Raw genomic sequence first — 14,179 nt, forward strand, 5'->3', positions numbered from 1 at the left:
GGGTATTTCTAAGCGTGTGCTGAGGCAGAAGGAGCAAGAATCCCCTTGCAGGCTGGAGGGTGCTGCAGGAGGATGAAGCCCCAGCCCACCGGCTCAGTGCAGAGGAGTTAACCCAGCACACCAGCTCTGCTAGCACGGTTATGCTGCTGACAGGCTTCGATAACAGGGATATCCTGGTCCCGAAAATAAGCCAGCAGGAACCTGCCTTGAGATGGGTGTCTGAGCTCTGAGCAGCCTGGCGCGGGGTCCTAATAGCCACGTCCCTTGCCAGCCGTCGGTGACAGGGCTGACGCGGCGGGCACAGCTGGGGTGTAGAGCAGGGCCTGGTCCCTGCGCTCCTGCCCCCAGTGCTCCTGCCCCAGCTCCCGCAGCACTTCGTGGGTTTGGGAGCAGGGGGCCTGGTGGGTGGTGGTGAAACGAGGGGGTGGGTGTGTGGCACAGCCGGCCCTGGGCTTCACAGCTCCTCCAGCACAGCTGCCGTCGGCGGGAGCTGATGGCGTCGGGGTGCCGGCGGGCCTTGTCACCTCCCAGGAGGCTGCCACCAGCTGCCAGCTCTAACAAGCTTTATATTTCATGGATGGACGTGGAGATCCTGGTCTGACCCACCAGATTTCTCAGCTGTCTCCCACAGAAGTCGTATTTTAGCAAAGCTCCTTAAACTGCATTTGTGTGATGGTGCTTTTTGAGGTCACAGGACGTGGGTGCACGTGTGGTGCAGGAAAGAGGTGGCTGGCTACAGGAGCCCACAGGCCTGGATGCATTCACGGTTCCCCTCTTCCTGCTTCCTCCCCATTTGACGCAGCATCCTCATGACTGGGGCTTAGTGTGGTGGAGATCCCGAGCAAAAGTCCTTTTTCTCTCAGCAAGGAGATTGCACTTGATAATAGCCCAAAAGAGTAAGGAAGGAACACCCTATCCCTCCTCTTATAGCTCTTCGTTTTTCAAAACCAGGTATAAAATGTGTTAAATCTGACTTTCTCCTAGCATGGGGCGATGCAGGTGCCAGTCCTTGCTCCACAGGGCTGTTCTGGGCAAGACACAAGAGCAGGGTAGTCCCCAGCAAGGCAGGCAAAGGGGATTTGATCTTCTGCAGGCAGGAGAGGAAACCAAACCCATATTTGCCACAGCTAGGGCAAGTACTTTCACCACTCTGCTGGAAGATAAATCAGGTATATCCCTTTTCTCTATCCTCACTTTGTGCTCAGAATCCATTTTCCCGGCTGGACCACCCAGAAAATACACAGCGTGTGGATGTCATTGGGCTCAAGCATGCGGTAAGGGCTCAGTTGCTAAGCTGTGATAAGGCGCTCAGGTACTTAAGGATCCTGGAGAATATAGCTGTCAAAAATGCAGCTAAAGATTTGAGGCATCTGCAGGAGCAAGCACAGGTTTATAGGCTCTCGCTCCTGGACGGTGTTACCAAAATTTGCTTGTCCTTTTCCAGACCTGAGCCTCGCCCAGTTCATGGCACATTAATAGGAATCGATCACTGACCAGTTTTGTCAATTCTTGTTAAGTTATTGAATGAAATGTTCCCAAGCCACCAAGATGATACAATGAATGGCCGTATCTCTAAACTGGTAAGTGTATGGTCCTTCCAAGAGAAAAAACATTTTTATTTTTCCAGATTTACAGCTCATCTGGAAGACTAGAAATTTAGAGGACAATCCTGTATTTCCCCCAAAAAAAGTGATGGACGAGGTTTTTGTTTGTTTGTTTGTTCTCTGATCAAATATAGAGCAAGAAAAGATGGTTAATTACAGACTTGCAGTCCATTGCACAGGAACTGCAAAAATGAAAAAGAAGATCAATCTTCTAGAGATGTGGTAAGAAAAAGCAGACTAGAAAGGACCCATTAGCAGCATGAATCCATTACATTTGCCTAAATATTTCTAAAAGAGCTGAGAGTGGAAGCAGACAAATAGGCAACAAAAGTCCCTGTGAAATTGCTTTGATGAGCTGGCCAGCTGCTCTGTAGTTCCTAAATCCAGCTTTTCATGAACTGGAGAGAAAATGATAGAGCACTGTGAACATCTCCATCAATTGACCGTGCTCTGATGCAAAGCAAGGTAAAATATGATCATTCATCTCTAAATTTAAGGAGTCCAGGAAAAGTCCACCCTGGTCTAGCTCTGATGAAGTGGCCGTATTGCATAAGGATATATTTTAATCTTAATAGAGAGTTTGGACCAGATGATTAATCTGTCTTTGATGGGGATGTGGATAATATTGCCAGCTCACTACCGTAATTTGCCAGTGTTGGATGAAAGTTATTATGTAAGCAAAAAGTGATGGTTTGTTGCTCCCTGGTCAAATGCTTACAGGAAAATCTGTTGCTGGCTTGTTGGCTACAAACAGAACCTGCACAGTGAAAATCAGAGTTGCGTTAAACTTCATGCATCCCAATATTTAGTCTTAAACTTCACACTTTGCAGCAGGAAATGTGAAAAAAAGCAAATAACACATTTTTTGGAAAGAGACAAAGATTGTTTAAAACCTGTCTGAGAAAGATTAAGTACTTGTTGGGAAGCCAGAACTGCAAGCAGAACATTGATCATTTTATCTTTTTATTTTTTTCATGCCACACATTCCTTCCTAATCCAAATAAATATTTCCCTTTCAGATACTTTTCTCTCTGGAGTTACTGAATGCTGTGGCACTTTGAAGAAAGGGGTTTGCTCTGCTCCTGCCCTTTCCCACTTTATTTTCCAGAGTCTGTGTTTGTGCAAGGTGACGTTATGCTTGGGCACTTTGGGGATGCTTCAGTCCCTGAGTCAGACAGACTTTCTGTCATTTCATGATCTATGCCATGGGGGGTTAAAATTGTCAGTAACAGCATCTGCTAAGAAGCCCCCTGAGGCTGTATCACCCATAGGCTTTTGCCAGGGCTTATGTTCTGTACTGAATATCCCACAGGACTTGCTCAGCCATGAGAGAAGTATTAGCCTGTAATATTTTGGGTCCCTGAGAGAAGCCTCCAACTCACTGACTGGAACCTAGGAGCTGTTACGTGCCCCAGCAAGTCAAATATGTGCAATTATAAAGTTACTGTGAGGGTGAATAATGTATCACACATCCTCATTTGAACATATGGACTCACAGATTCTATGTAATGAGCAATAGCCTGTGTATTGCTGGGCTCTCATACAGCTTGGGGAGGAGGTTATATATTCATATAGCGTGATGTAGAGGAGCTGCCGCAGTACTGCAGCGATGCTGCTGGATGTGAGACCCATCAGCAATGGGCATCTGAATAAAACTATCAGTTTTAGGTCTGTGTGCATCAAGTCCCCAAGCCCATTATAGAAATGGTAATGCCAAACTACAGCTCCATGGGGTGCCTGAACCAAAAACTTGTATAGGTTACATCTGCACTAGAAAAACAGACAGAGGGCACAGGCAGAAAACATTGCATGCTCTTCTCCATGCTGTCGAACAGTTAGTATGGGCCCTGGGAAGGTTAAAAAACAGTGCGTTTGCAGACTGGGGCCAGACATAGGTCAGGAACTGCCACAGGTCAGAGTGCTCTCATGGCTGGACACAGCAAGGGGAAAGGATTTCCTGGCTCCAGTTCATGCACCTGGCATTCGAGTCATGTAGCTCCAAAGCTAAAAGTATCTGCTCAGCTCAGCCCCGGAGCTCTCCATCCCTGCCCCAGGCCTGGTTGCCCCACCAACACGACTGAAGGCATTGCAACCATCCTGGTGGCAACCTCTGCGACAACCCTGCCAGACCGCCCACACAGACCACCCTGCCCACCTCAGGGATTTGGGACTAGGGAGCCCAAGGTTACCAGCTGTAGTGCCTGGGAGCAAGTAGGCTTTCCGTCCAATCTGGATTTTGCTGCTAAAAATGGGAGCCAAAAATTTCCATCCCGCAGGGAATTCTGACATTCTTCATTCGTCACTGGCATAAAAAGCCCCCCAGGTTTATAATCCCCCTGTGCAGATTTCTGTGAGGAAACATAATTACAGTCATCTAAAAGGTTTTATTTCTATTTTGATTTGGAGAGCTTTTTTGAGTTTGTAATTTAATTTTTATATATGAATAGAGCATAATAATTATTGTAATTATAAACAATATCAGATATGGTAATGCAATAATTCATTAGTATTCTAATTGGTAAGTGTTACTGTAACTGGTGTTTGCTTTGGTAATTGGTATTTTAATTGGCAATTGCTATTCAAAATGGCCGTTGGGGTAATTCTTACTAGTGACTGGTAATTACAATGGAAATTGTTAATTGGTATTCTAATTGGTTTGGTAATTCATATTTGGTTTGCTCATTGGTAACAGAGCAAAGTGGTCATTTGTAATAGATAATTGGTTTGGTAATTGATTTAGCAATTGGTATTATAGTGAGTACAAAATAAGTGATCAAAACACATTAATTTACTAACAATATAAAATATATATCATTTTGAAATTAAAGCTTGTTTATGAAACTGACGATCCAACTTTTCCAAACCAAAAACGTTGTATGAAAAATGCCTAATTTTAAGAAAAATGCCCAATTTTAAGGGCTTTTTAAAAATGGGACTTTGTGGAAACCAACAAGATCCTTTCAGTACTTCAGTTTCAGCAAATAGTTATTTTCCATTAAGTGTATATTCTCCTGGAGAATTTTTGACTGGCTTGGCTGTACCATCCGGAGCCTGCCTGTTACCTGCCTGCTGCCCCTGAGGGATAACACAGCCGGGTGAAGTATCTCCACAAGTACACAGGCAGTCTGTACCCACTTATTCTATGATATAGAATCATTAAGGTTGGAAGAGACCTTCAAGATCATCTGGTCGAACCATCCCCCTACCACCACTATCACCCACTGAACCATGTCCCTAAGCACCACGTCCAACCTTTCCTTGAACACCCCCAGGGACGGTGACGCCACCACCGCCCTGGGCAACCCGTCCCAGTGCCTGACTGCTCTGTCTGAGAAGAAATGTCTCCTTTTTCCAACCTGAACCTCCTCTGGCGCAACTTGAGGCCATTTCCTCTAGTCCTATCACTAGTTACCTGTGAGCAGAGGCCAACTCCCAGGTCCCCACAATCTCCTTTCAGGTACCTGTAGAGAGCAATGAGGTCTCCCCTGAGCCTCCTCTTCCCCAGACTAAACAAACCCAGTTCCCTCAGCCGCTCCTCACAGGACTTGTGCTCCAGACCCTTCACCAGCTTTGTTGCCCTTCTCTGGACATGTTCCAGGGCCTCGATGTCCTTCTTGTAGTGAGGGGCCCAAAGCTGAACACAGTACTTGAGGTGCGGCCTTACCAGAGCCTAGTACATGGGACAATATCACTCATAGCCCTATGGTACCAACATTACTGCCTCTGAAGGAAGTCCTAAGTGGTTACCGACCCAAGGGTGAGTCTACTGGGGTGATGAGTGAAGCCTCTCCTCTCCTCTTTTTAGGGCAGGTGACCTTTACCTGCTGAAACACAGTCCTGACGGTACCCACTTGCACACCTCTTGGGCATGGCCCCCCGAGGAGCATTTCCCCACTATCCTGCTTTGAAACATCTACTCCTGAACCATCTGAACATTCAGGAGGGCAGAATTTTCCCTAAGATTGCTCTTCAACTGGTTTTTAATGCTGTATGAAGTCAGATATGGTAGAAGAAGCTGGGTCAGCCCATCAAACAGATTGTTCCCCCTTTTCCATAGATACATGACAATTGTTTCCAATGCTGGGGGTCCTTTCCTTGACCTTCTGCAATACAGAGAACTTGCAGTGTAATCCATTGGGTGGGAAACCACGTGGCTTAAACAAAAAAGACTTTGGAGTGCTGAGATATGCTAATGACATCCATATAAAGACAGCAAAACTAAGATCTGAAGGGAAAAGTAACTAAAATTGCTCTCTACAGCCTTTGATGCAAAAAATACTTGGTTGCTTATATAACTGATGGTACAAATTTTCACAGAGAAATATCCAGAACTGCCAGAACTATTTCTGTCCTATTATGGCCTTTGGAAAACTATTGATTTTCTTTCAGATGCATCAAGTTGAGCATCCAGTGTACATTCTTCCTGGCCAAAATGGTTTGCCTGAAGATGTTTGAATATCTGGCTCATTAGACTGTGTGCTTCCATGATAAGCATAGAAATTGGAGATAGAAAAGACCCCTTTGGTCACACAGCCCAACCCTCAGCACTGCAGAATTGTTCCCTCTCCCTCCTACACATTTTTGGCTGTTTTGTCCAGCCCAGTTATAAATGCCTCAGATAATGTTTTTCCCCTGGAAAGCTGCTTACCACCAGTGACCACTGTTATTAGGAACTGGGACTGGGATTACATCCAGTTACAAGAAGGGAGATTTCAATGTGATACACACAAAAGGAGAACAGAGGAAGCAGCCAAAGGAAAGCTATGAACTGAATACAAAGAGCCTGTGTTTCAAACTAAAAGTTCGAAACTTTTAGTTTCAAACCACCACTTAACAAGAGAGCATAATTTTTGTGGACGCATCCATTTCAAGTGATCAGGAGGTAAACCGAACCTTTAACTACCAAACAGAAGTTCCTTAGAATTGGGCAGGTTTTTTATCATTCACCAAACTTCCCTCAGCTGGTAGCAGCAATTTTTTGAGGGGAGTTCAGTTGCTGAGATGGGCATTTTGAGGGCCATACCTTCAAAGCTATGATGGCAAGTTCACTTGGTTACAGTCCAAGAGAGACTTCCTTCTCTTTCTTCTAGTTCAAATAATAATACGGAGGGGGGATTATTTTTAAGAGGCTCCTTATAAACTGAAATATGAGGGTGCATTTCCAACATCATTTTTGAGACAACCTTTATCCTTCTTGAATTATTTTTGAACTCCATGAGGGTTTCAGAAAAACAATTCAAAATTCCTGTCTCCGCTACCTGGTAATTCAAGGCTGATTTGCAAATCCTTACATAATGTTCATGGATATTGTAGTGTGCAATTACATTTTTCAAATGCTTTTTCTTTCACTTATTCTTTTCCCAAGTCTTGTTTAATTTAACCAATCAAAAATCCATTTATTTCTGATTTGAAAATTAGTTAATGCAAATAAAGCCTGGCTGACATTTGCAAGTCATTTGCAAACGCCCTTATAGCCTGCAATCACTATTCCTTCCACTCTGAAGGAATTTCAGAGTAAATGAAGAGACATTTACTCATGTCTCTGTGTGATTGATTGTGGGTTGGGTATAACTTAGCGATACATCAAGAAAACATGATATATCATTGCTGTTCATTATGTGTTCCACATATGAATTATTATTCACATGTAAGAGTTTGGGCTATGTCTACATTTTTGAAGCTAGTTTAAGCCTGAAGCTAATCTTAAATCAGGTATCAGCCTCTGGCTGGGGGACACTTTCCATGCTAGTCAAGTGGTGCTGGTCAAGTGGTTGCTAACATTAATAATTTAGCTTTTTTTCTTTTTTTTTTTCCTTCATGGGTCTTCTGAGCTGTGGGATGCAGATGCCTCATCTCTCCAAGAGAAAATGCAGGGAAAATGCTGGACATTTTGTTTTGACTTATATGTCTAATGGCTTTGGTACCAACTAAAAAAAAGCATGGTTACATCACTAAGTTAATCTTCACTTCTCCTGCAAAGTGCAGTGACCTCATGATCCTGGAGACAGTGGTTCAACGGCAACTTTAGCCTCAGGACCAGGAATCCTCAGGTGTGCTTCCACTGCAGGCAGCAATGCAGCACAAGGATAGCACTGAGCTGTAAATACATTAGCTCAGGTATTGGGAGCTGTTTTGCTGCAGTGGCACAGAGCTCTGCATGTGCTAATTTAAGTTGATCCTCAACTAACAGCTGTGTCCTTGCAGTAAATGCAATGACTTTTATTGTAAAGTATCTGTTGTTTTTTAAGAGTCTCTCTACAACAGAGCCCAACGTAAAATCAGCTCTAGATTGAGACACATTTTGGCATGTTCATGCAGGTTTTTAGGTGTTGACTTGCAGTCCAAGCCCCTAAGATATGCCAGTGGAGAACAAGTCCATGCAGTCAGTGAAGTTTGCAGAGTAACTCAATTAGCTCCAAATTAGAAACCTAAGGCTGAGTTCCCCAAACTAGGTGCATTTATAGTGCCTGCATACCTGAAATGTCTACCCTGGGGCAGCAGGCATGACCTGGACCTACAGGAGATGCATGCATTTCTGGAGAGGCATCTGTAGGCAAGATGGGATGCCCTAAGGAGGACTGGGTTGCACCCGAGGCCTGCATTTATGTACGCCCAGTGGTGGGCCACCAGAATCACTTGCCAGGACTGACTGTATTGACTGGGTCTTCACTGACTACCATGGGAGCTCAGACACCTCACATGCAGACACCTACAAGCACACACTTGGGTTTCTTCATATAGAGTTGGCTGCCACTCCCAGGATGTGATCATGAGCTAGAGCATGCTGGCCAGCATGCTTGCTGCTGTGATGACCCTAGGGGATGGGTGAAGGCTTCAGCCTGTAGCGAGGGACCAGACCACAGTGACTTCCTATCCTAATGCACAGCAGGGTCTCCCTGCACAAACAAGGATATGCCAGCCTTCTCCCTTCCTTCCCCAACAGATCTCAAATTCAACCTAACTTCTGCAAATGCTCACATAGTCCCCTCACTGAGTGCATGCTGTATTCAAGTTAAGAGTTAATAAGCATTCCTAACTGAAGGTGGGATTTTCCTCTATACCAACATAAAAAATACAAAAATTGCCCAGGCAAGCCTGGCTATTGCTAGTCTTCTCTTCTCGGGAGCTCACTGCCTGGCTCCATCCAGCTCACAAGCACTCCTATAATCCTAGCAGCTCCACTCACAACAGCCATACCACCTCAAGTCCCAAGAATGGTGCACCTCAGCTAAAATTACCAGGATGTACTACAGAAAAAAAAAAAAATCCCCTATTCCTGCCCGTAACATGTCACACACACCCCAGTATCTAAAATCTCCCCTTCCTTCCTGATGAGGTTAGGAAAGTTTTGCTTCGTGCCCTTCATGCCATAAATACAAGAGATGACAGATGAATGAGGGTACAACATCCACTGGGAAGCGGGTAGGGGTGAAAAAGGACGTGAGTAACCAAAAAACAATGATGTAGCAGCTCTGATTAGACACGTCTTTGTCAGTGGGGGTCAGGGGGGAGGGTCAGTTGTTGGTGGCTTATTCTTTCTTTCCTCTCCTAAATGCGAGATGTCGGTGGCGAGGCAGCTGGTGCGCCGTGACAGCTGCTTGTCACGCTGCTCATAATTGCCCCATTGATACCTTGCGCTGCCTCTGGCTGTTTGTTGCACCCACCTGTTGTCTTTGGGCTGAGCTCCTCATCTCGGCATTACCAGGGCTGCTGCTTTCCTGCGTGCCTCCTCCAACCCCGCCACAGGCCCCTGTGTGCTATCACAAGGTAGGTGATAAAGCACAAAGCACCCGATTATCCTACTAACGGCGCTGCAGCAGTTGGTGAAAAAGTTCAAGCTAAGCAAAGCCTGGTGGAAAGATGTCGTGATTTGCTGTCACGGGAGGCGGCACTGATAAATGTGCAAGGGTAGGAAAGGAAGGAAGGAAGAATTTCAGTGTGTGCTATCACTGGACATGTTTTATTATGGCCACGTGGCTCATTACTAACATACGATTTCACCATTTCTCACTGCACTAATGTCCATGGAAGGAAAAATAGAGTAAGAATAAAATATGTTTATGAGGTATGTATGTGTACATATTATCCTTGTGTGTCACTGTATTCCCAATACGGGACTCTGGAACATTTGGAGGCTTCAGATCTGTAGAGACTTTCATCTACTTCTACACACTGCCAGCTCGATGGACAGATTGATTGCACTTGGGACAGGCAATCACATTATAAAATGTTGTGCTTCATGAAAATAATACGTCCCTTTTTTTCTTCCACTTGAGCCAAGCTTTCCAGAGCATACAACCCAAAATTATGCATGGAAAGTCATGATTCTACAAGGTATCTGTTATCTGCAAGAGACACTGACTCTGGGGGGTCTTGTTGCCTACATGGCATTATCCAGTTTATCAGAGATGGAGGTGGAAAAAAGCTGGAGGAATTTGTTATATAGCATGAAATTTCGGTGACTTTACACACAGCTAAAATGAACTGATGACGAAACTAATATTCAGAAAATACTGAAGACTCAATAGAAAGGCTCTAGTATGTCTCAGTAAAAATCTGAACTTGCACATGGACGGGTGGTTCACTCCGATGGGCACACATTATCGGAACAACATCCTCCTGAAGAATTTGACCTTGACTATGATTCCTCCTGGTAACCAAGTCCTGCAGAAAAGAAATCTAAAGTAGCAAATAACACCGAATCATGGAAACTCCAGATGAGAAGGGATTTCTGGAGGTCATCTGGTCCCCTCCCCACTCAAAGCAGAGTCACCTTTGAAGTCAGATCCAGCTCTGAAGTCACAGCAGGTAGCTCAGGGCTTTTCCCAGCCAATGTTTGAATATCTCCAAGGCCAGAGACTCCACGCTCTCCCTGGGCAGCCTGCTCCAGAACTTCATCACCTTCACTGTGCAAAAAATATGAATATTTAATGTCAATTTCCCTTGCTGTAACTTTCCTTTTTCAAATTGCTTTTTACAAAAGACTGAAAAGTCTTAACATTATCTCTTATGAAGTAGAGAAGTATTATCCACCTCCTAGCATGAAGAATCAGGGCACAGCAACATTATTACAAGGAAGAAGAAGTCAAGCAAAATTTCAGGGTGATTTCCCAAATAAAAGAGTTTAACAAGATCACACTTTCAATGTGTTTGTGCCTGTCCGTTCCCTTCTAATAATTCCCAAATCTGATAGGGTTTTTTCAACCAGTTCTGATGGTAGTATAGTGATCTGATGGTAGATTTCTACAAGTTTAATGAAAACTGGCGTGTGGGTAGAAGAGACAGACCCTGCCAGTACCCTTGTTGACAAAAAGCTGCAATTGAACCCAATTGTTGTTGGGTATTCGAGGACCCACATGGCAGGGAGGCACTCTGAATGCCCCAGCTAACAGAACAGATGTGATCAGACAGCCAGCACTGTATTAGTCACCAGAGAATCCAACCACGGGTCCAAACCCATAGGGAAGCAGGCTTCATTAGTTCTGCTGCTCATGAAATGCTCTGCTGTGTATTTTTTTTTCTACCTTTACTCTTACACTTCAGCCGAGCAGTCATAAATTTCCAAGAGGAAAAAAAAAAAAAAAAAAAAAAGCCTTCTTCATATAATCTCCCTTTATATATCATCCTTCTCTTACTGAGAAAGAGAATGGCTAAGAATAGCCAGTCAGATGATTTACTATTACAATTTTCTGCGGGTATATGGGATTTCTGGATGTCACTCAGCTGCCCTTAACAATAGCAAGGACACAATTGTTTCCATAGTAATACCCATTCCAAAGGGGTGAAGGTGTGTGTGTTGGGGGGAGAGTACAAAGCAAGTGGGAGGCACAGGTTACACAGACTTGCATAAAGGACAAAAATCAGGCACAACAGAGTTGGGTTCTGCGATCCGAGCTATAGAAATTCCTCTTTTAAGGTCATTTCTGTTCCACTGAAACCAGCAGAAAACTTACTTGAGCAAGTATGCAGGCTAAGACTCTTTCACATTTTCGACAACGCACGTACATGGGAGAGCTTTATGTCTTTCATAACTCTTCCGTCTTGTACAACTAAAGCACAACTGCACCACTTTTAATGAGAGGAGACGTCCCTGGTTTGTGGCAACAGAGCAGTACCCCTCGCCTTACTATTACATTTCTTACTCAGTACAATAGGCAAGCGTGGTCCAGCAGGCTGGCCTCTCAAATAACCTAAGGGTATAAAATAGAAGGTCTCCCTGTGTCACACTTAAATAGAGTTAACCAGTCAACAGTCTCCTGACAAGCAGGCTAAACGTGTCTTACACCTTTTCATCCAAAAATACCCTCTGAACGGAGGAATTCTGACACTGCAGCATGTGTTAGGGCTTTTCTGCTACGTTTTAGTATTCCTGGCCACCCTGAAGAAAATAAGAATTGCAGAAACAAAGGAAAGCCAACACTGAAGTAAATAAAACCCTTCTGCTTCTTTCTTCTATGGCTTAATAGCAAACGCTCCTCAGATGGTCTCCCAGCTGCAGCAGGAGAAGTACCCAAGAAGATTTTAATAAAAGTAGCTTTTATAAATGGCTGATGGGGGAAAATTGAAGAATGTATCTGGGATTCCATTTGTCCAAGATGGTTCCTGGGTCTGGTGCTAAAAGCTCTGCTATTGACTCAGACGGTTATATGACCCTTTGAGCCGGAGCCAATATAGATGAAGAGAAGTTAAGCTCAGGCCACTGAAAAAGGAAAAGGGCATTGAAAAGTAGATAATAAAATAATCTAGTCCATCTTCTAGTCCTTAAATGGTCCTCTTGTTTTTTAATATTCTGTAATATGAGATGTAAATCTAAATATTGTAGGGAAGTAGCTATGAAAAGACCACATTTTGTTACTGAATCTCCTCCCTAGGTTGGATCTCAGAAGTCAGCTTTCCCTAGCCTACCAGAAAGGCTGCTTCCAAGGCAGTGCTCTCTCAGGGAGAGGTCAGGTTGTTGTTTTTACTGAAGATGAAACACATTCTCTGGCCATCATTTTTTTTAGTGTTTTCTTCATAAAGTGAATCGATTATGGAAGCCAAAAAGCCCTTCCCAACCACAAAATGATGTGAGAAAATCTAACTATTCACAACAGGGCTTCGAGATGAGGTCATGCCAAAACAATCACAGCAAGGCTTCTGAAGAAGAACACCTGTCCTACCTGCTCTCTTCCTTAGTTAAAAATTTGTCCTGGAAGGTGAGCTGCATGGGCAGATCCCAGGCTGAGCTGTGTCCAGAGCATCACTGCCTTTACGGTGGATTTATTTTCCAGTGGATCCAGTGACGGTGTGGGGCTCCGACATGATCAGCTTGTGGCATCCGTTTCCCCCTAAAAAGAAGAGAAAAGGATGAGTGGGCTTGAGCTTTGCCACTTTGGTTTGGTTATTTAAACACACAGTTTGCAAACCTCCCCTTGCCCCCCACTTTGCAGAGCTGAAGATGCTAGGTGACCTCTCAGTCACACGGGTGCCCCAAGATTTAAATTGAATATTCTGGAATAATAAAACCTGGGCTGACAGTGCTTCCGTGACCAAAGGGTTTTATTAAATGAAAACAAGCACGCAAATGTACATTTTATGCTGAGGCCAGTGACACTATAATGAATAATTTGCAGGGGTGGAAGGGATGGATATCTGTGATAGCATTAGCAAGCGTTGACCATTTGAGCAAATGTAGCCACAGTAATTGTAATAACGGTGGAAAAGACACAGAAAATCTGGCAGAGATTTAAAAAAAATAATTAAATAAATAGGCCGTCTCTTGAAGGCCAGACAGCCTGGCACAAAAGAAGAGGGGGAAGTTTGTATTTCTTGCTGCAGGCTTCTCCTGAAACACAGGGGGAATAGTCTTCTCCAGGCTCCCTATGCTTCCCTCTGCCAGGCAAACTGGTGGGAAGGCCAATCCTGGGGAGGGAGCACAGCCTGAGGAGAGCCTGAAGCATGCACACCCTGGGTTTCCCAGGAGCACAGCTCTAGTGGAGTGCTACAACAGGGAACAGCCCCACTGGAGTCCCCTGCAACCTCCCCAGAGCTGCAGGGAGGGGAGAGGAAAAGAGATGATGAGCTGTCCATCCCTCTTCCTTCTGCAGCAGCAGCAGAGCAGTGCTCCTCTCCCTGGGACAGCACTTATACATTGATGTTTTCAGTAGGCATTTCATCACAGCTGGGTTTTATAGTTACGAGAGCTCTTTCCCTCACCCTCCAATAACAGCGTCTTCTTATTAAGCACCGTACAAATGCGTATACAGAAGCCGTGCCTCCTCCGCATGGCTACATCTCGTAAGGAATTGAGCTAGAAAATGTGTAGCCCGCATCCAGACTCGTAATTGTTTCTCTTTTCTGGAACTGAGCATGTACGCTACGCAGACTGGTATATACCGTCCCTATTTAAAAGCTGACATGATGGGTTGTTTTCATATCTAGCAGGAACAAGGAAAATGTGAACAAAAGTCAAGAGCGAAAACAAATCTGTATATTTCCATGAAAGAACCAATCTATTTTAGAGTCATCTTAGGTTGTGTTTTTAGTTGGGTTTTGTTTGTTTATTTGTTGGTTTCTCTTGCCATACTGATGAATGA

The 14,179-nt window shown here is 44.4% G+C and overlaps 1 long non-coding RNA gene across 1 annotated transcript; it reads right to left on the reverse strand.

The window, feature by feature from the left end:
- Positions 1–9,001: 9,001 nt before the first annotated feature.
- LOC125180288 (uncharacterized) lies at positions 9,002–13,286 on the reverse strand. Its single transcript, XR_007158633.2, has 3 exons — positions 12,764–13,286; positions 10,378–10,510; positions 9,002–10,268 (listed from the first exon to the last, which is right to left on the reverse strand). It is a non-coding gene; the product is annotated as an uncharacterized lncRNA (long non-coding RNA).
- Between the last annotated feature and the right edge of the window lie 893 nt (positions 13,287–14,179).

This window comes from Anser cygnoides, chromosome 3 (assembly GCF_040182565.1).
Source record: "Anser cygnoides isolate HZ-2024a breed goose chromosome 3, Taihu_goose_T2T_genome, whole genome shotgun sequence".
NCBI classification, from domain to species: Eukaryota; Metazoa; Chordata; class Aves; order Anseriformes; family Anatidae; genus Anser; species Anser cygnoides.